Genomic DNA, 25461 nt, shown 5'->3' on the forward strand with positions numbered 1-25461 from the left:
GGAATGCCAAATGTTATCACTATCAAAACTTGGGTCACATAGCAAAGCATTGTAAGCATAGAGCAGCTAAACAAAAGAAGAAAATGGCAACAGAAAAGAAGAAAGAGACACAACAAGTTTGGATAGAAAAGGATAAGGACAAAAATGAGTCAAGTTTGATTGTCCAAAGTGCCATACATGTAGAAAGGAAGGACTTATGGGTAGTAGACAGTGGTTGTTCCAATCACATAACTGCATATAAGAAGAAATTCACAAAACTTGAAGATTGGAATGGTGGTTCAGTAAGGTTTGGAGAAAAATCATGAATCAAACTAAAAGGCAAGGGCACTCTCAGCATAGATGGCAAATTAAAAGCTCATGATGTATATTATATGGAAGGTCCAAAACACAATCTGCTAAGTGTAAGTCGGATGTGTGATAAAGGATATAAGTTTACATTTGACTCAAAAGGATGTGATATCAGAAAAGAAAACAATGGCAAATTAGTTGCTAAGGGAAAGAGAACGAATGGAAATGTATATAATTTAAAAGAATGCTTTGAGTCCAAATGCATGATGGGACAAGTTGATGAATGTTGGCTTTGGCATAGAAGGCTTGGTCATATAAACTTTGATAATCTTGTCAAGGTCAACATGAAAGGGTATGTGAGGCACATACCACAAATCATCAAGCCAGCAAACACTTTTTGTGATGAATGTCAAAGAGGAAAGAAAATAAGGTGAGGCTGAAGACTAAAGAATATTCAACTACAAGGCCACTAGAGCTTGTGCATATTGGTTTGTGTGGGCCAACCAAAACAAGAGCGCTGAATTATTTTAGATATTTTATGCTACTTATTCTGCAAGGTCCTCCAAAAGTATCCAACAAACTTGGTGTCACGATCTGAAATTATACTTTTAGGTAGACCATGCAATCTTACCACCTCCCTGAAGAATAAGTCAGCAATGCGGACAACATCATGGGTCTTCTGACATGGGATGAAATGTGCCATCTTTGAAAACCTGTCAACTACCACAAATACCGAATCGTTTCCTCTTTGTGTCCTTGGTAAACCAAGAACAAAATTCATGCTTATATCTTCCCATGGCCTCTCTAGTACAAGTAATGGCTAATACAGTCCTATATCCTGGCCTACTTCTTTAGCCATCCGGCATACTCTACAACTGTACACAAATTTCTTCACATCCCGTGATAACTCAAGCCAATAATAATGCTCACGGATGATGCAAATGGTCTTATCTCGACCAAAGTGTCCTACCATTCCTCCGCTATGCTTCTCCTTTATCAAGTTCTCTCTCATAGAGCTCCTTGGAATACACAATTGTCTTCCCTTGAATAACATGCCATCTTGAATTGTGAAATCCAATCACCTTGTCCTATCCAAAGAGATAGGCTCTTTGCAAGATTTCCAAGCCTCTGCCAAATCAGGATCCTCGAGATACAATGTCTTGAGTTCATTGATCCCAACCACCTCAAACTGCATCTCATTCAACAAAATTTGTCTGTTAAGACATCTGCAACTCTGTTAGACCTTCCACTCCTATGCTTCAAGACAAAAGGGTAACTCTGCAAAAACTCCAGTTATTTCAAAAGTCTTTGATTAAATTAGAAGATCTGAACACTAGGGTATGGAGGGCTTAGGGTTTTGGACTTAGGAGTGTTTCAAAAGGTTTTCAGAAGGAAAAATAAGAGCGCCAAAACCTAAAATTTTGACAGTCCCAACACAACCTATGAAGATATAATTGGGGAGACTATATCTAACACCATAAGCTTACAAGATGTATACACCTAAAATTTGTCCTTACCAAACCACACCTAATCTTAGCCTATCCTAAGCCATTAATTAAATAGATATTCATTATTTATCTAAATAGTTATTATCATTTATTTAAATAAATATTATTATTTATTTAATTATTTTTACTATTACTTAATCTCATTAATTAAATAGCTATTTATTATTTATTTAATTAATTTCACAATTCACTTTTATCCATTTATCCTTGTTCATTCAATCCAAGCCCATAAATGGGTTCACATGGTTTATAATCTAAATTCGTAGTCATATGATAAATGTCCTAAATTATCCCTTCACCTTACTAACTAAAGCTTTGTCTAGATTCATTGAATCTAGACACTTCCTAAAACTCAAACTAATTTTTCATCCCATCTTGGGAATTCTATATGAGTCTTCTTCGGAATTCTATAAATAGACACATCTCAGCCTATTTATGCATCTTTTTTCATAATAATATGTTGTCCAATTTTCTATATGAGTCTTCTTCCATACCTCATACTGCAATTTTTTTATCTAATCTTCATTTAACATATCCTCATCACATCCTCATTCTAACCATTTGATTATTTATCGTATCAATCTTATCATCATACTATTAGTTTCATAAGAAACAACATTCAATCCAGCAAAAGATCAAATTAAGTAGAGCTAGGGAGCATTATACTTCAGCTCAACCTAGGGACAATGAAGGATTTTAGGTGAAGGTATTGTCTATATTGATTTATCTTCTATGTTATTTACCTTCTATATTTCTAGTCTTCATTTTACTCTATTTTGACCTTTTTGTGAGTTTTTATTTAATTTTAGTCACAATTTTTCTATCTAGCGCTTTAGACTACTCTTTTTTGCCTCGGCTTCGCAAAATTGCACATTAAAAACCTTTGTTTTGGCACCTCTTCTCAACAAAATTGCCCCTTGTCTAGTCCTACATAATTGTGCACATCTATTTCAAATTACTATGTCTTTGTTTCATATTCATGTGCCTTTCTTTACACCTCTATCACCCAAAAATAAACATTTGCTCTACATAAATGTGCTTCCACTTCAAACAAGCCTAGTTGAGACTTTTGTGCCATCATAGATGACGACGACAAAATGATGATGGTGATGATGATGATGATGTTGTTGATGATGATGATGACGATGATCATAGTGGTGGTGATGACGGTGATGGTGGTGATGATGGTGATGATGATGATTATGATTATGATAGTGATGATGATGACAATGTTGATGGTGATGATGATGCTAATGGTGATGTTGATGTTGATACTGATGTTGATGCTAATGCTGACATTGATATCGATGTTGATGTTGATGCTCATGATGACGATGATGATGATCATGATGTTGATGATGCTGATGATGATGACGATTATGATGATGATGATAATGATGATGATGATGGTGATGAGATGGTATTTGTGTTGTTGATGATGATGATAATCTTGTTGACTATGATCCTTATAATGACTAGCATAAACTATTCTATTACACCTCAACAACCACCCCAAAGAATTTCTATATCTACATCGATGCATATCCATCAACATACCACTTCCCAACACATTCCTATTGCTCACACTTTTCCTACCTTTGACAAGGTAAATCTATCTTATTCCCCATTCATCACTCTCTTTTATCCCTCACCTACATGCACCTCTCATCCAAGACACATACCTTGTATAACCCCTCCATCACCTCCACCCATTATCCAAATTCCTTGACCTACAATCCTCCAAGCTATAATGCTAATCCTCCACTTAATCCATCAATCCATAATCCTAAACCTCCGAGCTATAATTCTAATCCTTCACTTAATCCCCCAAACCATAATTCTAATAATGTAATCCTTAATCCTAATCCCCAATGCACGATACTACTCCTACAATCCCTAATCCTAATCTTCCATATCTTCCTAACCCTTCACTCCCTAATCCAAATCATCCATTTAACCCTAATTATCCATTCCATAATCCTAAACCTTAATATAATCCTAGTCATCTAAAATCTAAAATCCCTCCATCAAAATCCTATAAATCCACATCATCCCCGTGATCGAAGTCCCTTGTTCATGAAATCCCCCAAGGGCTATTAGCAAAGGAGACTAAATCCCCACTTTTAAACAAAGTTATTCATTCTCTCCATGCCATATTGTAGTGTTGAAAATTGCATGCCCCTTTGTAATTTGACCTACATCTTTTGTAATCACTTTGGTGTCCATTTCCCTAGCACCTGAGTAAGCTCAACCCAGCCCTTGCATCAATGTTTCCCTCTCAAGATGCTAGAGACCCCCCCTTTCTAGCAGCTTCCTCATGGCATTCGTCTTGTTAGCCGCATGTCTACCTTGTCTCCTTCCGTTTTCGAGCGTGATTCATTTGGACGTCCGCGCTTCGCACATTCGTCTTATGAAATCTCAACGTTCAAATGTCGGTTCCGAGCGCGCCTTTCCACTTGTCACTTGCACATGTCGGTGGAACCGGCGCTGAATCTTTCAAACGACTCGCCAGCCCTCTTTTTCCCTCCTCTTCTCTCATTTTAAAACAATCTTTTCTCTTCTTTCAATCTCTCGAGTTCCTCCATACAATCTCTTTGGTCCTCTTGGCTCTCATAGCTTTCTATTGCTCTCTCTTACTTGCTACAACATTCTATAGTTTGCTACAGTGCTCTAAAGCTCTCATGGTAATGCCTTTGCATCTAACTTGGCTTTTGTCAAGCCTATTTGGTAATATCTATCTATTTATTCTATCTTTGAACATCTTGGGATCATCGCATCCCCTACTTATTAAATCATTTATCATTTATCATTTATCTTATCTTTCATTTATTTTACTTATCTATTTATCTATCTATCTATCTGGCTGTCTATGGAGGTGGAAACACCAAAAGAAGGATTTGACTGAGGCAAGTCCCCAAGCAGCCGCAAACATTTTTTCTTTTTGGCTTGTGTGTAGGTTGCATTAGAAAAGATTTATCTAGCTCGAGGCTTCATAGCGTGGACCTATTGTTCATCTATTTTCTTCCCTTTTCTCTTATTTCACTTTATTTCCTAGTTGTCTATATTTTTATATTATTGTACTTTTTTCATTTATCTGTAGGACTGTCAGTCCCTTCTCTACACAGTTCTTTGTTTATGTCCGTACAGGATGGTAGCGCGTTGCACTAGAGTTGTAGTTTAACACGTTCCTCCTGGTCACAGAGAGCTACCAGAACCATCTAGAAGGTCTGCGTGTCTTGTATTAGCTTAGCTCTATATCTCGTATCCCCTAGCTTGTCCTTAGCGCCTGTTTAAGTGAGGTAGCAATGGATAGTTTGTTCTCTGAGATTCATCATCTTAGAGATAACAAATCCCACCTCTACACATACATAAACCTTCATCCTCTTTAATTCAAGATAAAACTGAATCTCCTATCCCCATCCACACAACCAAAGCAGTCTATCCAACATTCCTTCCCTACCGCACCATCCATACTAAGTAAACTACAAACCCATGATCAAAAACTACAAGCCTTCTTTCAAGACAATAAAGATATGAACAAGAAAGTCTTCGAACTTATGAGAGTCAATCTTCCACATGATTGTGACCTATCATAAATTAGGAGACCAGTCATCCAACAACCCTACATCATTTAACTGCATTTGGGCATGTCATCCCCTAATGCCTTGGAGGTACTACCCTCTCGCCAAAGAAATGAGGTCAATCTTGCTCAAACATTGCATTCTAGATAAGTCCAAATATGCAAATCCCCTAATCCAAAGCATGTTAGCCTAGATCACCCTCGAAGTCAAGAGAAAAGTGTACCTTCTACTTCATCCAATGATACCCTTCCATGTCAAGATAAAGGTGTCTCATCTACTCTAACTCATAATAAACATCAAGACATCCCTTCGAGTCCATCGAATTCTCACTACAAATCATGATCTAAATACCCTTTCCATCCCCTTCCTTATCAAGATCAATGTCACTCCCATCCCATCCAATAATGTTCCTCCACCACAAGAAACTATCTTTTCCAACCTATCGCATGACTAACTTCCATCTCAGGATCTAAATCCATCTCATGATCCCCTTCCTTATCAAGACCAAGATGTAATGACAATCCTCCACCTCAAGAGCAATATATTCCTTACATCCCATCTAATAATGTTATTCCACATAAAGATTAATATATCTCGACTTCACCACATGATCCTATTCCAAGTCGAGATCAAAACATCCATTCATCCCCATGCCATGATCCCAATCAACCTCTTGATGCTCCTCATGATCCCACTCCAAGTCAAGATCAAAGTATCCCTTCATCTCGACGTCACGATCCTAATACTCTGCAAGTCTCCACGAATCCCAAACCTATCACATGGGGGCCTGCATTTTCATCCAACCTAGATTACTCCGTGAGCCTATATTTCCTCCAGTGTCATATCCTCCACAAAATGGACTCGCATCTTGCTTCAAAAACAAGAAGTACAATGTTGGTAAAAGGATTTGTCAAAACATAAATAATCAAAGGAAGTGTTAGGCCTTCATGAACAAGGAGTTTTAAAACCCATCCATATCAAATAAAATAAAAAATAACATGGTCTTGGCTATCATGCTCATTCTCAAGACATTACTACTCGTTTCATCCATTCCTAATCTAAAATTCCCACATCGAAATGCAAACATCCCCATCCTCCATGTTCCATGTCTGTATTGAGCGCTTATATTTCAAAGCATCGTCCTACATCCTTGAATCTATTTTGGGACCCTATATTCCATAGTCAAGTCATTTATCCCTTCCATCCATCTTGGGTCCCTACATTCCACTACCAATCATGCCTTAGGACAAAATCCTTTCCTCCTATCTTATATTAATATCGAAAAAGGCACACATCTTTCAAGTACTTCCAACATCATGACTATGTTAATCCATCTATTACACCTCAATATCATTCTATTTTATCCAGCAAGAAAAATATTCTTAAAGCAATTTGGATCTTAAATCAATAATGCATAGATCCAAAAATCCACATACATCCAAGCATCAAAATGTCCACTCAAAAAGACATGTTAAAAACAATTCAAATATGATCCAAAATTAAAAAGATAAATAAAGAAAGGCCACAAATGCCCATAAAGAAAAAAAAATCTAAAAATCTACAAAAGCCTAAAATCAAAAATCAAAATAAAAAATAGTGTGGATTCCCAAAATACTCATACAAGAATTGCATGACAAGGAAAATTCCAAATTGGTATCCAAACTTACTAATCTAATAGCCACTTCCGCTCCTAATTCCTCTAATCATCTACCTAATATTAGCTCACTCTCCAAATCCATTTTGGGTCCTTATGTCCTAAAATCCAAATCCAACCCTCCATCTAATTTCACATACACTTCTCCACAACTCCACCACCCATCAAGGTGTGTGCCAATGTTGGTCTTGACAACATTTCCATCTATTCATCCAAAGTTCTTCCAATACCCCATTCATTATTTATACCCTATCATCCTCTTTTAATCCATTCCTTCGAATAAATCCTTATCCATCTACATTTCCCCATCCATTTCATCCCCCTTGGCATTAATATACTAATGTCTATGAGCATACGTCTGATTGTCATGGTTTATGGTAGAATATCTTTGAGGGATGACATCTATTAAACTAGACACTTGATTCCTTCCTCCATTTCTGCATCACCCATCCTCTTGCACTCTACACTTTGGGGCAAGCTTCATTCATACCAAATCCTATGTATCCACATCCTTCCATACCATTTGATACCATCATATCTAAGTCCATCCCCTTTTTCCCCCTTTGATCTTGACAAGGCTAAGGATCTTCATAAGCATTACAAATCTATCTACCATATCTTACCCACTTGCTCTCAGTTTTTGTATGCATGTCCTCCATCTCATGCCCTCATTCTTTTACCATTCATTCCATCCTACCTTTCCTTCTCTGATCTTGATAATGTTAGGGGGGAAATATACATCCATACATGGTTTATGTCCTATGTTCCATATCCCTTATATTAATCTCCTTCCATCCTTTTCTCCCTACTATGATCTTGATAAAGCAAGGGCAAACTACGCATGCATACAGCCTTATCATATTCACATAATAACATCATTTTTCCATCTATTCCATCCATATCATTTCTATCCAACTTCCTCTTTTTCACCTTTGATATTGAAGAAGACTAAGGGAAAAATATATATGCATGTTTTCTGTCCTTTATGTATTGCTAAAAAGGTTTCGTTTGAGAAGCTATAGTTCCTCAATTAGGAATGACACACCATCGAAAGCCTAAAGCTACTTATAGATATGTAGTTGTCTCCTTTCGGACTTTTGTTCTCTCTAGTGTCTACTACTGGTTTTCTCTTGTTTTAGCTTTATCAGTTGTTTTTCTTTAGTCTTTCTCTTGTTGAGACTTGTTTCGTTAGATGTCTTTGTTGTTTTGCAATGGGTCGAAGCCCTTTCCCGTGTTTACCTTAATTAAAACATTTTTGGAATGAACAGGGCTTTTTTTGTGAAGATGTAGTATCTTCGAACAAATTTAAGGAGTCATCCAAAAAATACATTTTATGATTGCACATATTAAAGTCTCATAGACCCAAAGCATCAACTATTCAATCTAGGTATAATAGAGGTGCTGCCATAAATCATTAAATTAGATACTTGACTCTTTCTAATGGATAAAGTAAGGTAAAATCAGGAGGTTTAAGCTTTTCTAGGTATTAATTAGTTACAAAGGTTCATTTGTTCTAACATTACTAAAATGTCCCATAATGTTATGATAGTTATTTCCTCCTTCGTTTGACTCACTATGCTAAAAACATGGGTACTTGAACTTACAAGACAAATTAAACCGAATGATTCTAACTATTTATATGACAACAACCAATGGAGATTAAAGCAATTGACAACAATAGAACTTTTTACATTTTGAGAAATGCACAACCAGCAATTGGTGCTTACTCAAACCTAAAACTACATATGAAACTCTAAAAATGGCCTCTTAATTGTTTTTAATAATCAAAATGGTCAATACTAAATAGCAAAGGATTGGAGAGAGGAGAACACATTTGATTCAAAGCAAAAAGAATGCATAGCAACATTGATTTACTCCTAGTTAGCTTAAATACATAAACTATTTATCTTTAACACAATGAAATAATACGTACACAAATCTTTCTTGTTCTCTTGGTCCCTATATGGAATTCCTCTTTTGATCCTCCCCTCTTCTATTTTAAAAAAGCTATCCCTAAATAATCTAGTTTTACCTCTATATTTACCTCTACTATCATGATCAACCTTCATTAATTTTTCAAAACCCCAAAATGGAAATAACCAAAGATCAAAAACTCATTGGGATTCACCTAAACTTGGTGACTCTCGAGCAGGGTGACCCTTAGCGAGTCCCAAGCTCAGTGACCCTCGATGAGTCCTGAGCACTAGAACTCAGACTTGTTTGAATTTGAGAAAGACTCAAACTTGTAGAGTATATTTCATGTATATATTGGTTAGATGTTTGAAAGTGGTTTCAAATCTCTACGAGATATAATAAAAATGCGAGGTTTTAGAAGCTCTTATAAATTTTAAGACAATTAAATTTCAGTAATCAGCAGGCTCCTATCAGCATTCTATTGTTGGCATTAGATTGTCATGGGTGTCAACATTCGATGGTCAGAGATGCAAGAAGATGAGGTCTCAGAGGAAGATCCGATTGGTTGAGTTGGTGCTATATCAGACTAGCAAAGTGAGTAGACTTCATGGTATGTGAGCAAGTAGTACAAGCATGGAACTTGCAAAGGCATTTAATTATAGGCCACAGAGATGACAAAGAATTGCTTGGTATTGCATTTGGGCAAAGAAGTCATAGACCTTTACAAGGCGAAGACATTGGGCAAACTCGTCTGATTCAAAAAAAGTATAGTTGCAGTTTGACTAACTCATCGTGTTAGTGGCACACTATTTCAAGGATAAGTGCATAACACATCGTGTTATCGCTATCGCTATCTCACTATCAACTCTCTACATTGACCAAAGGCTACTGCTAAACTGTGACAAGAATGTCAATAACACGAAAGGTTATGCTGCCCCGCCATCCCACACCAAGGAAGACCTCAAAACAAGTTCCCTGTGGGGTAATGCTAACTACGATGGGGGATGCGCATAACACGACAGGTTATGATGTCTCGCTATCCCGCAACATGAATAATGGAAGACAGATGTCCCTGCGGGGTAACACAAAAGAAGCATTTTGTGCACCCCACTATCTCGTGTCCCTGCCATCTTGCGAATGGAGTCCCCCGCAATCCCTCGGCATGTAGAATGGAAGAAAGAAGACCCTGTGTGGTAACACAAAACGAAGGAATTGGAGTTCCCCGCTATCCCATGACATTGAAAAGTGAGAAGTGATGGTCGTGCGGGGTAAAAATATTAAAGAGGATGGATGCATCCCGCTAGCCCACAGGAAGGAAAGTTTTTTTCTTTCATGATGCACATAACATGTGTGTTAGTCGATTTGCAGAACACATTAGCGCAGCTCGTGAATCCAACATCGATTTCTTCCACATGTAGATCTTTTGGGAGCAGGGGATTTTGTGGATGGGTCCCACCATCGGCCATGTGGCTGAGTGAAAGGTGAATGTTAGGTAGACAAATCCTTTTGACAGATCTATTTAACTGAAAATGGAATGTGTATCAAAGGAGATCTTTCAGTTTGAAAAAAAGACAAGAAGAGTAAATGTTGGGTAGAGTTATAGCTGAAAATTTATATTTTCAAAATGGAGGTTGCGTGCAAAGTAAAAAAAAAAAAATCAGATTACCGAGATTTGATGAGCAAAGAAAAGAGTCATTTAATGTGGACGGCTGCAAATCTAAAATGATAAGACAAGATTTTTTAGCTGGAACTATCTGTTTTTGAATTTCTCTTTTGGAGGGAAAAACATTTTTGAAACATAATTGACAAAGAAGAAAAGACAGGAAAGGTGGGAAGTTTGTTTTTTAAAAAAATAAAAAAAAGGAGTGTTGCTTGTGTGAAAGAACTAAAGCTCTGGAAAAACAGAGAATAGAGAACAAAAAATAAGCTCGTAGAGAAGCAAATTTCGTAGGTGCGCATAAGACGATGCCAGTGCAAGTATAACATCGCAAAATAGATTGCATGTAGAATAATCAGAAGGTGAAGAGGAAATACGAGACAGCTGAAAACAAGAACAAAGAGAGATAGAGAAGACAATAGAAGTGACTAGCAGAGACCAAAGACCAAAGGGTGCACAGTCGAGGCTGATAACACAGAAGGTTATCTGCATAGAATGGGATAGAGAAAGAGAATTTTTCAAAAAAAGAAATCAGAGAGCTGGGATTAACAACATAGATCAAAGATCACAGAAAAGAGATTGAAAGTAGAAAAGAGTCAAGTCAATCACAAGTGCAAAGAACAAGTAGCAAGTTACAAAATTTCATTTGTAACAAGGTGTTTAATTGATATTGAATAGTTACTCATTGTAGTTCATTTGAGTGGGTGCTCAGATTAGGGGTAAGTGCTCCTTTCAGTTGGTGCTCATAAAGCCAAGGGTTGGTGCCCATAAATGTTGTAACCAAAGTATTTCCATTGTGAGGTTGGATTAGAGCAGTAGGCGCTAGCAACATTTCTCACTAAGGTATTTCCCAATGTGGGTTTTCCTCGTATATCTTGTGCTGTGTGGTTGCCTTGTGTGTTTGAATGAGTTTAATATCTACGCTTATAGTTTATTGATTTTTGTTATTGAAGCTTAGATCATTTAGAAAAGCTAAAGTTTTTAATTATCACTGATTCACCCCCCCTCTCAGTGGTCCATTTGTGTTTAACAAGTTGTATCAGAGCACTAGTCTCCCTTGTAGTAAAGCTTTCTCTAGCTTGGGTGATCCTGTCTTGAGAACACAATAAATCCTCCTCTAAAGAACCTATGTTTGATGGCACTAACTATGCTTTCTGGAGCTGAAGAATGGAAACTTACTTATCCTCTTTAGGCTTTGATGTCTGGATGTCGGTGAAAAACGGTTATACTGTTCCTCAAGTTCCTCCTACTGACCCTAATGCTAAAAAGGAATATGAGAACAATGCCAAAGCTAAGAACACAATCCTACGTGGTCTATCTAATATAGAGTGTTAACGTCATGCATTGCATATCAGCCAAAGATACATGAGACAAGCTGCAAAAAATATATAAAGGAGATACTAAAGTGAAAGAGGCCAAACTGCAAAATCTAAGAGCTCAATTTAAAAGCCTAGAAATGAAAGAAGAGGAGAAGATAGCTAACTATCTGCAGAGAGTCGATGTCATGTCCCCTCTTTATCTCTATCTAGCAGAGACCTATGAGTTAGCCTATTATGGAGTCTTGTAGGCTGGCAATGGTGGATAGAGACTCAGTCAGGATATTCAGTGTTTGGATTTGGTGTTTCTGGCAGTAGTAGACCAGTTTGGAGCAGTTCCTTGATTTTAGGAGGCATATCCTACATTTTAGGAGGCAGTTCCTACTTTTAGGAGGTTGTGACAACGTCCAGGGTTGGGGTTCCATGAGACCATTCCTTGGTTTCAATTTCCGGAGATTTGGGTGTGTTCCCTAGTTTCTAGGAGCATCCCTAGATTTTAGGGATGAGACTGCCAGTTGATCCATGATTTTCGACATCAGTCACAGACAGGTGACAGGTTCAGTTTCAGGCTTTTGGTGTGTTTCGAGGTTTCTATAGCTATTTGGGTTATATTTTTAATATATTTAAATATTTCCTAAGTTAGCATTTTAGTATTTTAAATAAGGCTATGTCTATAGCCATTTCGGAGTAATAAGGGGTTTTTGGCTTCATCTGGATTCGTATGCCCATGTGTTATAGCTCGTTGGAAAGGTCTTGAACTTTTCTAAATGATTTTGACTTGCCAGGGTCCTTGTGGCACTTGGAGTTATTTAATATTGAGAAAGTGGTGTTTTCTCTATACTTGGGCGCCCAATATTGGGAAATATGACTTTATATTAAAGCGTACTTTTCATATATCTTTAGGGTTCGATTTGGAAGGAAAGAGATATAAGGAGAAGGAAACCTAATTTCTCATTATCTTTTAGATATTGAAAACTTGTTTGGTGCGATATTGCTCTGGTACAGCAATTCTTCAATCTGGGATGCAAACCCCATGATTGGTACTGGCTAGGATGTAGCCCTCAACTATTGATTGGTAGTGGATTCTTTTGGCATTGGCATTATTGGTCAGAGTGTATGCGCTATTCCTTGTGGAGATTCAGATTGCTTGGTGAGGGTTTCAGCAGGGTGGTTGAATTTCCCGGCTGGAGCGTGATTGTTTCAACTTGATGCCACCTTTATAGCAGGTACACTATACGCTGGAAGTGGTGAAGACTTTCATCCAGCCATAGCTGGTGTTCTTGGTTTGTGTTCATCATCTACCCTTCAGTTGGCGCCATTATTGGATATAAGCACATCCCCAGTGCGTAGGGAATAATTTGGATATTATAAATCAGAAATCTGCCTGGTACGATTTGTATCAATTCTGATTTAATTGAATGTTCTTACTTGTTTCAGTTTCCTTCCTTATTTGTTGTTCTTTATTCAATACTTGCTTATATATTCAAAAAAATACAAAAAGAAACCAAACATTCTGCAACTTCTCTCTATTCTGTAAGACCATCAGCAAAAATTACAGGAAAATATAGTTTATTATTTTAAAAATTACAACAGATCAGCAAGGGGATCCATCAGGGATCTTTCAGTCGATTAGATTGTAAGTGCTATAAGAGGACTTAAATAGGATGTCTCAGATGAAATTATTGTCAAGAAGGTTCTGAGATGATTAACCACAAGGTATGACATAAAGGTCTTTGCTATTGAATAAGCTAAATACTTAAAGATATTCTCTATGGATGAATTGTTTGGCTCCCTATCAGCTAATGAGATGAGAACAATAAGTGGATAATCGTCAAAGAGAGAGGCTACATTCAACATAACCAAGAAAGGAAAAGTAGAAGTTGCTCATGAAGAAGAAGATGACTCTAATGCTATTGTAGCAAATTTTGTAAGGAAGCTCAAGAAAGGATTAGGCAAATACAAAGGTAAGCTCCATTTCAAATGTTTCAACTGTGGCAAGATTAGACACTTTGCATCTATATGTCCTTATGGAGAAAAGGATGAAGATGAGAAGCAACATATGAAAGCCTTTGGTAAAGAGAAGATGAAGAAATCCTACAAACCAAAGAAAAGGAATTTTATAAGGAAGAACTGTCTTTACATAGTTGAGAATGATGTCACGGATGAAGAAAGTGTCTCTGATGAGTGTTGCAGTGAGGATGAAAGAGAAGTCAATCTCTTTATGACACAAGGAGAGTTGCATGATGAACATGTTCTTGATGATGAGGAAGAGGAAGTTGAAGTTGAGGTAGATCTTGACGGTGAATTTGTAAGTGCACTTGAAGAGCTCTAGATGGTAAGGAAAGAATATAAAAATGTTAAGTATGCTGTTGCTGAAGAACAAGACATATTGAACAAATGTCTTGAGGAATCTGAGAAAAACATTTCAGATCTAAGAACAGAATTAAATGAAGCTAAAAGAATGTATGAGGTAACTAAATCAGGTTTAGAGAATAAGGAGGAGTATCAAAAGATGGAGGAAGAAATTGTGAATCTCGGAAAGGAACTTGAAAAGTGCAAAGATGAACTCAAGGTGAGAATCAAGTATGAGTGCAACATTGATGCATTGGATAAACTGTTGAACAAACAATAGCACTCCAAATACACAAAGGGTGTTGGATTTGATTTTGGTCAATGCTCTAAAGGTGAGGACTCATCCAGTAAAGAAATACACTTCACCTCACCAAATGAAAATGGAAACCAACAAACTTTTACAATCAGCAAACCCATTGAGAAGAAGACATATGCTGCTGCTACAAAGAACAAACATGTTGATCGAAGAGGAAAACTCAAGGCCGATGATGGAGGCTTCACAAAGGTCAAGGACACAAGGGAAAATTCAAGAAGACCGAGTTATACTGCCTCAAGGAGACCAATGACAAACATAATCAATAATAATTGGTATGTACCCCAATTCCATGGCTACGACTATAAATGTAATACTTATGGTCATAGAATTGCTAATTGTAAGCTTATGTGTAGGTCTCCTCCTAGTTATAAAAGTAGGAATCCTTTTGCTTAGAAATGTTGATATCATTTGTTATCATTCCAATGGTGTTGGTCATAGAAGTTATGAGCATAGGAGAAAAGTGTCTCAGCCCTATAATAGTTTTTCAAGTTCATCATTCAATAGGAATGTCAAATGTTATCACTGTCAAAACATGGGTCACATAGAAAAGCATTGTAAGCATAGAGCAGCTAAACAAAAGAAGAAAATTTCAACCTTGGAACCAAAGAGAAAATCAGACCAAAATATGACAGCAGAAAAGAAAAAAGAGAAAAAACAAGTTTGGATAGAAGAGGATAAGGACAAAAATGAGTCAAGTTTGATTGTCAAAATTGTCGTACATGTAGAAAGGAAGAACTCATGGGTAGTAGACAATGGATGCTCCAATCACATAACTGGAGATAAGAAGAAATTCACTAAACTTTAAGATTGGAATTGTGGTTCAGTGAGGTTTGGAGAAAACTCATCAATCACACTAAAAGGGAAGGGTACTCTCAGCATAGATGGCAAATTAAAAGCTACAGAAGGTCCAAAACACAATCTGCTAAGTGTAAGTCGGATTTGTTATAAAGGATATAAGTTTCCATATGACTCAAAAGGATGTGATATCAGAAAAGAAAACAATGGCAAATTAGTTGCTAAGGGAAAGAGAACGAATGGAAATGTATATAACTTAAAGAATGCTTCGAGTCCCAATGCATGATGGGACAAGTTGATAAAAGTTGGCTTCGGCATAGAAGGCTTGGTCATATAAACTTTGATAATCTTTTCATGGTCAGCAAGAGAGGGTATGTGAGGCACATACCTATTGACGTGTCTGAAATCGCATTGCTACGATTCCATCCAGCCAACGCAGAATAGAATGATCTCACCGAGTATCCTATCCTCTCTTGAGATAAGGAAATCCCTAATGTTGTTTCTTGTTTGATCAAAGGGGATAACCTCAAGGTTTTGATTGTCAGGTCTTGATTGTGGGATTACTCAGTGGTTTGATGTGTTTTGCTAGAAACACAAAGGGGACTTACGGTGAGATGGACAATTTTTGGATGAGTTCCCTAAAATTCTAACAGTCTCGTTATCGGTTGATTTCAGTTGGATTGATACTAATTCAGCAGGACTGTGGGTTTCTTCGTGGTAAAAAATAGGAAAAAGGGGGATGGGGAGAAGAGATACAGAAAATCTAATTACTTAACTAAGATAGCATGTTTAAGAAAAACAGACAGACACCTCCAATTAACCAGATTTAACACTTATCAGCTATTTAAGTACAATGTTTGTAAGAATCTAGTGCGATCTTCAAGGGAAAATAAGTTTTCATGCTATTAAACATAGATTCAGAATTTTAATATTCATTCACTAACTGTTTAATAACCAAACTAAGCATATGAGAGGGTTCAGATTAACCATGCAAAGGGAATGACAGTCAGTCAGTCCTTAATGGTATGAACAGCAAGGATTCTATCAAATGTTTATCCTAATAAATGCTATTGAAAAATAAAAGACACAACAGAATAATTTAAATGGTGAAGAAGGAGACCATGTACTCACAAATGAAATGAAAACAACCTTAATTTGCCATTAATCCTATGTAAATTTTGTCAGAGCTTCAGCAACAATCCTTGAACTTCTTACAAAATAAGGGAAAACCAGTCCCTTTAAATAGATTTCAAAAAATAGATGAATGGCCAAGATCTAAACTAAACAAGTGGCCCAGATTCATCTGTACAAAAAGGTACTCATACCCATAAATGGAAGGTAAATATCAGCAACCACCCAAAGGGGAGCAATAACTACCTAAAAAAGGTAATTAAAAACCTATCCATAACAATTCAAAAAGTGCACATGCACAGAGTTTAAAGTTTACAATTTATTTGGCAGTCAAATATGAACTTTTGGCCAAAAAGTGCTTTTTTCAAATTTAAAAGAAAAAAGCATTTTAAGAAAGCATTTTTTCCTTTACTAAAAATTCATCTTCACCATGCAAATACTCTTTCCAAAGGTCCTGACCTGCTGCACGTTCTTCACAGACATACTCTTGGAACCTGATGCACAACTGGAATAGCACTGTGAACTGAGGCATAGGGGGACGACATATTTTATATTGCATGCCCTCCAGATGATAATCTACGTGTTTTAAACCATCCTGCTAGCTGGATCGATTAACCTCAAAGCGCAAAATGTCTGAATGTAATTTACGAGGAAAATTCAGGTCCTTAGTGGAGTAGGCGATCTTATCTGTTCTCAATTTTTTCTCCCAGTCTGGTTGCACTACGTCATTGGACAGATCATTCTTCCAACCGAAAACCATCGATCGGAGGATTATCTTGCCCACATCAAAGTAGAACCTTATCCAAAGTCCATCCATCATAGAATACCCTCCTCCGCAATGGGCCCCTACTATTCTATGGGTCTATGGGTGACCTTCCCTCTCTCTAGACAAAGTAGGCAAGCTCAACCATCCCTATCCCTGCTTGACCTACCCTCTCTCTAGACCTCGACCTTCCCTCTTCCTCCATGTTCTTCAAAATTCGGTTGCGTTCCGCCTGTTCTTTGTCAATGGTTTCTCTTGTCTCCCTCTTCATAGTGATGGTCCAGTACCATTCTTTCAAAATGTTGATGTCGTGGAGGTCCAAGATGGCGAGCAATGTAGGAATCTGTGCTTGGGTCCAGAAAAGAGCCCTTATGAGAGGAAGAGTTGTAGCGACTACCTCATGAACTTTGAGGCATTCCCGCTTTACCTCGAGCAACTTGACCAAAATGGTCTCTCGGTAGTGGGCCATTTCCTTTACCTCTCCAATGATTTGTTCTCCCCTCTCTTTAATGCTTCGCATCCATTCCTTGATGGCCTTGGCAGCATCTTGTACTCCCTCAAATTCTATGGTAGTCCTTTGCGCCAATGCTGTAGGGGGAATATGGGATTCAGGGGCATTATGCAATGGTCTCAGTAGTTGATCAATGTACCCCTCGGCCTACTCAGCACGAACTTGATACATGTCTTTCTCAGCAGTTATCTCTTCGAGTTGTCTGAGCATGTTTTGCACGAAGTCCATGAACTCCTCCCTTTCCTGTTCCTTGTTGGCTCGTCCGATTGGGACGGTTGTGATGCTATAATCAGCCAGTGTAACTTGATCTGCTGGCTTATCGGCAGGCGGGGTGGCGATCTGGAGGGTACGGTTCCTTTGTTCATCTTTGGTTATCCGGGACTATGCTTTAGGCTTTTTCTTCCCCTTGGACTTCGCTTCGTCTATGCGCGAGAAAATGTACTCCAAGTCAATGGGTGGCTTGGTGGCGGCCTTTCGCTGAGTTCGAGCAACTAACCAATCTTGAGGTATAGTTTGTCCTGATGCTATGGTTAAATTCCCACTCCGCTCTTTAATGTTTTCAGCTAGCTCATTGTATATTTGTAGCTGCTCTGTTACAGGAGGAGTTGAAGAAGTGTCAAGTCCTTTACTTGTAGCTGAATTCTCTCCTACTTCGCTGAATAACTGTCTGGTATCTTCATGTGATGGTTGTTCTTTAGTTCTATCAAGCTCATGGATCTCATTTGTCCTTTCCTCTCCTTAAATAGTGGAGTCATCCTTGGCAGTACTATGCAGTTGCAATTCATGGCGGCTCCCCTAGGTGGGTTCATGCACCTCAACCCCTTGAGTAGACAGAATTTCTCCTTCCTCCACTTGATTCTCAGGTTCGGCAGCCTCAATGACCCTCACCTCTGCATTTAGCATGTCTTGTGTAGGAGGATCATTAGCTCCAAATGCGTCAAGATCGCTCTGGGAAGGCGAAGCAGGTATATAATCTAGTTCAATTACATCATCAAATGAACTAGGGTCTTTTGATAATGAAGTGACCTCTGGTCTCCTAATAGGGATCTTCTCCCTTCTTGTTCTTTTAGATGTCCGAGTCAGTCTGCTGGCTTTATCCTTCTTCCTTTTTTTAGGCTTTTCAAACTCTTCCTTCGATGCACTCGAGGTTCTCTCATCTTTGGAGGACTAAGAATCAAGGCTACCCATCATTTGGTAGGTGAATTAGACTCCCTCATGAATTAGCCATTCAATCTGCTGCTGCAACCACTAATCAGTGTACCTCCCTAGGGCTGCCATGACTGCCTCAAAATCAGTGATTGGATCTTGTGACTAATCGATGTGTGGCAAGAGATGTCTACTGCCTCAAATTCCCAAACTTGTAGGCAATTTCCAGAATCCGTTAACTGATCTGGGACAAAACGGTATTCATAGAGTCGCATTTGCTGCACACTTAGCCTTGAATACTCGCGCCGTCGGACTTCATAGTCATTAGAGCAGTTCTTCCAATAATCTTCAATTGACTTCTTTGCTTTGTATTGCCTGTCATAGGCTCTCTTTGCCAGATTGTCACGATGAAAACATTTCCTTGGGAAATGTTCCTGTAGGCCGTAGGAGGCTAGTTCTGCAAGGGATTCTTCTGCATGAGCTGGATTCTTCAGATGGACATCAAGGTAACCTATAATCATAGGGAAGGCGAATCCGGACTGCTTCTTGTCTTTGAGTAAACTGTTCACCGGACGTGCCTGCCTTGCGACTTCCAGAAGAACTATTTTGTTGGTTGGGTATCGCAGAAGTTGGAAAGGAGTGCCTTTAAAGCCAGCTATTCGAATGTAGGAGAATCTTGGGAACTGGATGAACCAGGCGCCACACCTCTGTACCAGAATGGTAGCTTTCTCTGAGAGCCTTATGTGTAGTCCTCCTTGCATCAGCCTAACCAGGTGCATTGTGAAGGCGTCATTGACACGCTCATATTGACCAACTGCATAGGCAGGACTGTTCTTTTCCTTTTGAGCTATGTCTTGATAATGTAATTGTGGTTAGCAATCATATACCTTCACCTGATTGGGCCCATTCCCAATTTCACCCTTCATGATTAAACCTGGAAGTGGCTGGTTTCTGGCGAACATATAGATTAGATAGGATGTCATGGTAAAGTAATTTTCGTCTCAAGTTCGGTCAACTGGGTATGGATGTTGTCACTTATGATCTGGGCCCAGTCAAACTTGGATTTCCTAGCAAATACCTATTTTGTGAAGTAAAACATCCACTCTTCAAAGTAGTTAGATTGGGGGATTCCCATAACCCTACTAAGCAATGTGACCATATCTCCATGCTCATTGTGAAAGTCGCTTCTGGGGGTCTTCTTCCCAATTCTGATGCTTGGAGGTCTTCTCTCCTTGTACCACTCCTCATTTATCAATGTTCTGTATTTGGCAGGGTTCATATCATATGTCACTTGCGCTTCATCTATAGTTGTTGCTATGGGGTTGTTCGGGAAGGGAATGTAAAATGCGTCGCCAATGGCTTCAGGAGTGAAGTCGGCGAGGACCATATTCTCAAGGAGCACCAATCTGGTGTTTGGTTGGTAATGTTGGGCAACCTCTACTACCAACTCATAATTTTGCACTAACGAGGGAAATCCTGCTGCTTGGGCGATGCCACTTTCCATCATCCACCTAGGCTTGCCATAAGCATTAGGGGAGAATACTCTGTTTCTGAAATCTTGAATATCAATGTGGCCTAGGTCAGTATCACCTACATTTTCCCGCACGCTTTGAACTTTTGATTCGCTCAATCCTCCTCTCTGATACTGATAGTTCATCTTTTCGACTCTGCGAGGGATGTCTGACTTGGATGCTCGGGATGTTTCGGTTGCACCAGGTGTTTTTGAGGACTCTACCGTAGATTTAGGCATCTATCATGCACAGTCGGATGCAGATTACGAGACGATGTGAAGGAAACAAAGCGGGTTAGATAAAAGGGATACGTTAGCACACAAGGATTAATTTGAAAACCGAATTTGAAGAAAGCATGATACTTCAGCTAAAGAGCTTGATTGATTTAGACATGAACATTACTAAGCTCTTCAATTATACATTTACTTATTCGGCTGCGGTTCAAGGACTTAGGCGATTTCGACTGCTAAATTTACACTTAGACATTTTGAGATTGATTTTCAAAATGGATGAGGTTTGAATATTCCCTAAGTCTGAAAATGCATTTCCTGGTTAACTTCTGGGAACAGACTCTGATTCCAATTGTTTTGCCTAACACCTTTTAAACGGGAAAAGATGCAGTTTAAGGATTTAATCATTTGATTAGTTTTACACAAACACATCTATCCAATTTTGCATATATTTTAAACGATTTTAAGAGAGGCAAAGCAAGCTTACCTAGCAAAATAAATGGTGTCAATTTGCACAATCTGGCCTGCAGGAATGATTTCCTTTGGAATTTGAAAAATGCCTCTCTTATGCCCTACGTTTTGAAAAGACAAATGCACAACATGCAAATTTGGAATGGGAGAGTTCTAAAATTTCAAATTTTAATGGTTAACTCTATGTCTCTTATTTCGTGCCTAAGTTTGGAGAAGAATGCAGTTTTGAAGGCTTGGATTTAGCAACTTAGCTTGGTTGGAATTTTTGGTGATTTACTTTTGCTGCAAGCTCTCACTTAGCAATTTTAGTGGCAAACTTCGGGAGTTTGGAATGCTTTTTTTAACCTCTGCGTTTTCTCTTTTATGGCATCAAAGATGGGCGTTTTACAGCTCTCTCTTTAAACTTCTACGTGATTTTTGCCTTAGGCGTTTTGAATGGGTTTATGGCATTTTTCAAAGTTCGAACTTCACGATTTTGCCCTTGCGTTGTTGAATTTAGTGATCAGATTTACAAGAATGAACAAAAAAATGATAATGCATAGTAACAAGAAACAACGCACACAACTAGAAGTGTACACAACACTACCCTAGGAAAACCTCCCTCTTGGAGGAAAAACCTAGCATTAGGTGTCCCTGATTTGATTGATGTAAATCCAGTAACAATTACAACATAATCTTGCCTTAGGGCATATATATAAAGACTTAGCTGATAAGGAATGGTGAACTTGTTGACTGAATAAAAACTTGGTAGGTATATGATGATGCTCTAGTCTGAATCATATTTGCAATCCCTTCACTTCACTAATAGTTGCAAGCCTTCTAAGATATTCGCTGACCTTTAATGGTGATGCATTGACCTTCCAAGATGGTTCGCTGGCCTTCAGAGGTGGTTCGCTTGCCTTCAATGAAGATTTGCTAACCTCCAGAATGAGTGGGCAGATCTTGCATTATTTAGGAGCAGAGACAGCAGCATAGACTTTGCCTTAATCTTCAACTAGAAATTCACATTACTTGCAGAACTAACTTCACATTATTGATGATAAAACTGAGTGATAAATGCATACAAATGAATCTCTATTTATATGTGGCATGGAGACCAATTCAATTCGGCTTTACCTTAAGTTTTGGTGCCAAGACTTAATTACAATTATAAGGCTTACACGTTACCTTATGTCTTGCCCTATTTTGGTGTCCTAATAATGATTAAGTTATATTGCAAGGGGAGCGCACCTATTTAGGGCCACACGTTACATGAAGGGTTGTGTCCCTACGTTTGGTGAGCTTAATGCATTTGGGCCCAGCCCTATAAGGATTCGGATGTTGCCTTAAGGCAATCCAAATCCATTTGTTTTCCTAACCTAGTTACAAAATCAACACTCCCTCTTAACTAGGGAGGAAAATAAATACACAACCAAATTCACATGGACAAACCCATGGCATGAACATTTACAATTTTTAGGATTAGGGCCCAACCCTAATAGTACAATCAATATACAATTCGTGATTTGATCACGCAATTACATTACAATGAACCTTTACATGATCTTCTCTAGCAATGCCTGCAGAGGATGAAGCCAATGCTATATAACTTTATACTTTCCTGGGGACCCGCATGTAACGCCATGATCTCTCATCATGCACATCCACAGAGGATGACAAAGACCTTTCCATATGCACACCTGCAATAACTAATACTCAAAGAGATATATAACCATACAACATAAATCATGCACAACTGCAGAGGATACATAAGCTTCTTCATAGAGAAGAACAACCTGTCACCTTGCACACCGCAGAGGGTGAACTCACCTTGCACTCCGCAGAGGGTGAGAGAAACCAGCCACCTTGCACTCCGTAGAGGGTGGTCTCACCTTGCACTCCGTAGAGGGTGAGAGAAACCTGCCACTTTGCACTCCGCAGAGGGTGGAATCACCTTGCACTCTATAGACGGTGAGCGAGAACTACCACCTTGCACTCCGCAGAGGGTGGATGATGCACCCAGTGTATCATGGTTAGTATCATCATAAAATAAACATTTTGCAATAATCAAGTAATACATTTAGACATATCAATTTCATTATCTGAAACACAATGATTAGAACTCAACAAAATAAAAAAATATCAAGAAAGCATGAGGCTCCCTCTAAAACTCTATCTAATTGATAAATTCAAAATAAGGTTTCTGACCAAACCCAAATCTAACAAAATTAACAATTGTATCTTTAATGAAGGAGAAGGTTTGAAAGCTTATGTAGTCCTCCAAATTTTAGACTGATGGCAAGAGCTGAAGTGGACCTTCTTGCAGTAAACTTGTAGACCTGAAAAATTTTCCCTCTAGAGTAGCTGAAAGGATTAGATTCCAACACGTTATTATTGAAATAAACAATAAGATCAGAAAATCAACAAACCAATAGATCAAAGGAGGAAATCATCTTCATCATTCTGAAGATTTGATACTTCATTTATGTTTGCATCTTCTTTCTCGCCTTGGGTCTGACAGTCCCTTGCAAAATGACCAAGCTTGTTGCATCAGAAGCATCGGATGTGGGAAAAATCTCTTGGTCTCTTTTTTGAGTGAGAAGTAGAAGAGTTGAAGTCTCTATTTCTCTTGAAATCATTCTTCTTCTTCCAATGGCTGCCCTCCTTCTTAGTAAATAGAACATGTTGTTCATTATAAGGGTTCTTAATTTTTCCCTTTGCAGCCAGCCGGGATTCTTCTTGAATGCAATCTCCCATTAACTAATCAAATTTAGGGAGTTCAACTATAGCACTGATTCCTTGAACAAATGGTTCCCAAGAGGGAGGAAGGCCATTTAAGGCTGTCACAGATAAGTCGATGTCTTCAACATTCTTCCCAAGGGTGGCAAGCTGATCTCTTAGCTCAGAGATTCTCATGAAGTAATCAGCAATCGGTTCTTCTGCCTCTAATTTGATGCTAGAAAGTTGATTCCTTACAGCAAGTATGAAGCTGGTATTGTTGACTTTACATCTTCTCCAATGTGGTGAACATTTCCCTAGCTGTTTTCTTCATGGAGATAGATGACACCAAGCGATTTTTGACTGATTCTATTATAATCCTTTGAGCTTGGAAGTCCTTCTTCCACTCTACTTTCTCAGTTTTGCCCTCAGGTTCCTTAGCATTCTTGCCAATATATTCAGCAAGATCATTCAATGCCATCATTACCCTGACCTTCCATGAAGCATAGTTTGTAGGACCTTCCAGTCTATCTTCAGCCCTGATGTACGAAGACATGAAGACTAAACCTTCGAACAATAGGTTAGACAGACAAGTACAAATCTGACCACAACCTTTACAACTTCTATGAACCTAGAGCTCTGATACCATGTTGAATTTAGTGATCAGATTTACAAGAATGAATAGAAAAATGATAATGCACAGTAACAAGAAACAACACACACAACTAGAAGTGTACACAACACAAGTCTACCCTGGGAAAACCTCCCTCTTGGAGGAAAAACCTAGCATTAAGTGTCCCTGATTTGATTGATGTAAATCCAGTAACAATTACAACATTATCCTTCCTTAGGGCATAAATATAAAGACTTAGCTAATAAGCAATGGTGAACTTGTTGTTTGAATTAGAACTCGGCAGGTATATGATGATGCTCCAGTCTGAACCAGATTTGCAATCCCTTCACTAATAGTTGCAGGCCTTCTAAGATATTCACTGACCTTTAATGGTGATGCATTGACCTTCCAAGATGGTTTGCTAACCTTCAGAGGTGGTTCGCTTGCCTTCAATGAAAATTCGCTAACCTCCAGAATGAGTGGGCAAATTTTGCATTATTTAGGAGCAGAGACAACAGCATAGAATTTGCCTTAATCTTCAACTGGAAATTCGCATTACTTGCAGAACTAACTTCACATTATTGATGATAAAACTAAGTGATAAATGCATACAAATGAATCTCTATTTATATGTGGCATGGAGACCAATTCAAGTCGGCTTTACCTTAAGTTTTGGTGCCAAGACTTAATTACAATTATAAGGCTTACACGTTACCTTATGTCTTGCCGTATTTTGGAGTCCTAATAATGATTAAGTTATATTGCAAGGGGAGTGCACCTATTTAGGGCCACACGTTACATGAAGGGGTGTGTCCCTATGTTTGGTGAGCTTAATGCATTTGGGCCTAGCCCTATAAGGATTCGGATGTTGCCTTAAGGCAATCCGAATCCATTTGTTTTCCTAACCTAGTTACAAAATCAACAACGTGAAACTTGGGTGAAGACCTGCTCCTCTTTCAAACTTATGCTTGATTTTTTGCCTTAGGCATGATTTCAGAGGTTTGAAG

This window comes from Cryptomeria japonica, chromosome 6, assembly GCF_030272615.1.
Source record: "Cryptomeria japonica chromosome 6, Sugi_1.0, whole genome shotgun sequence".
In the NCBI taxonomy this organism is placed as follows: domain Eukaryota; kingdom Viridiplantae; phylum Streptophyta; class Pinopsida; order Cupressales; family Cupressaceae; genus Cryptomeria; species Cryptomeria japonica.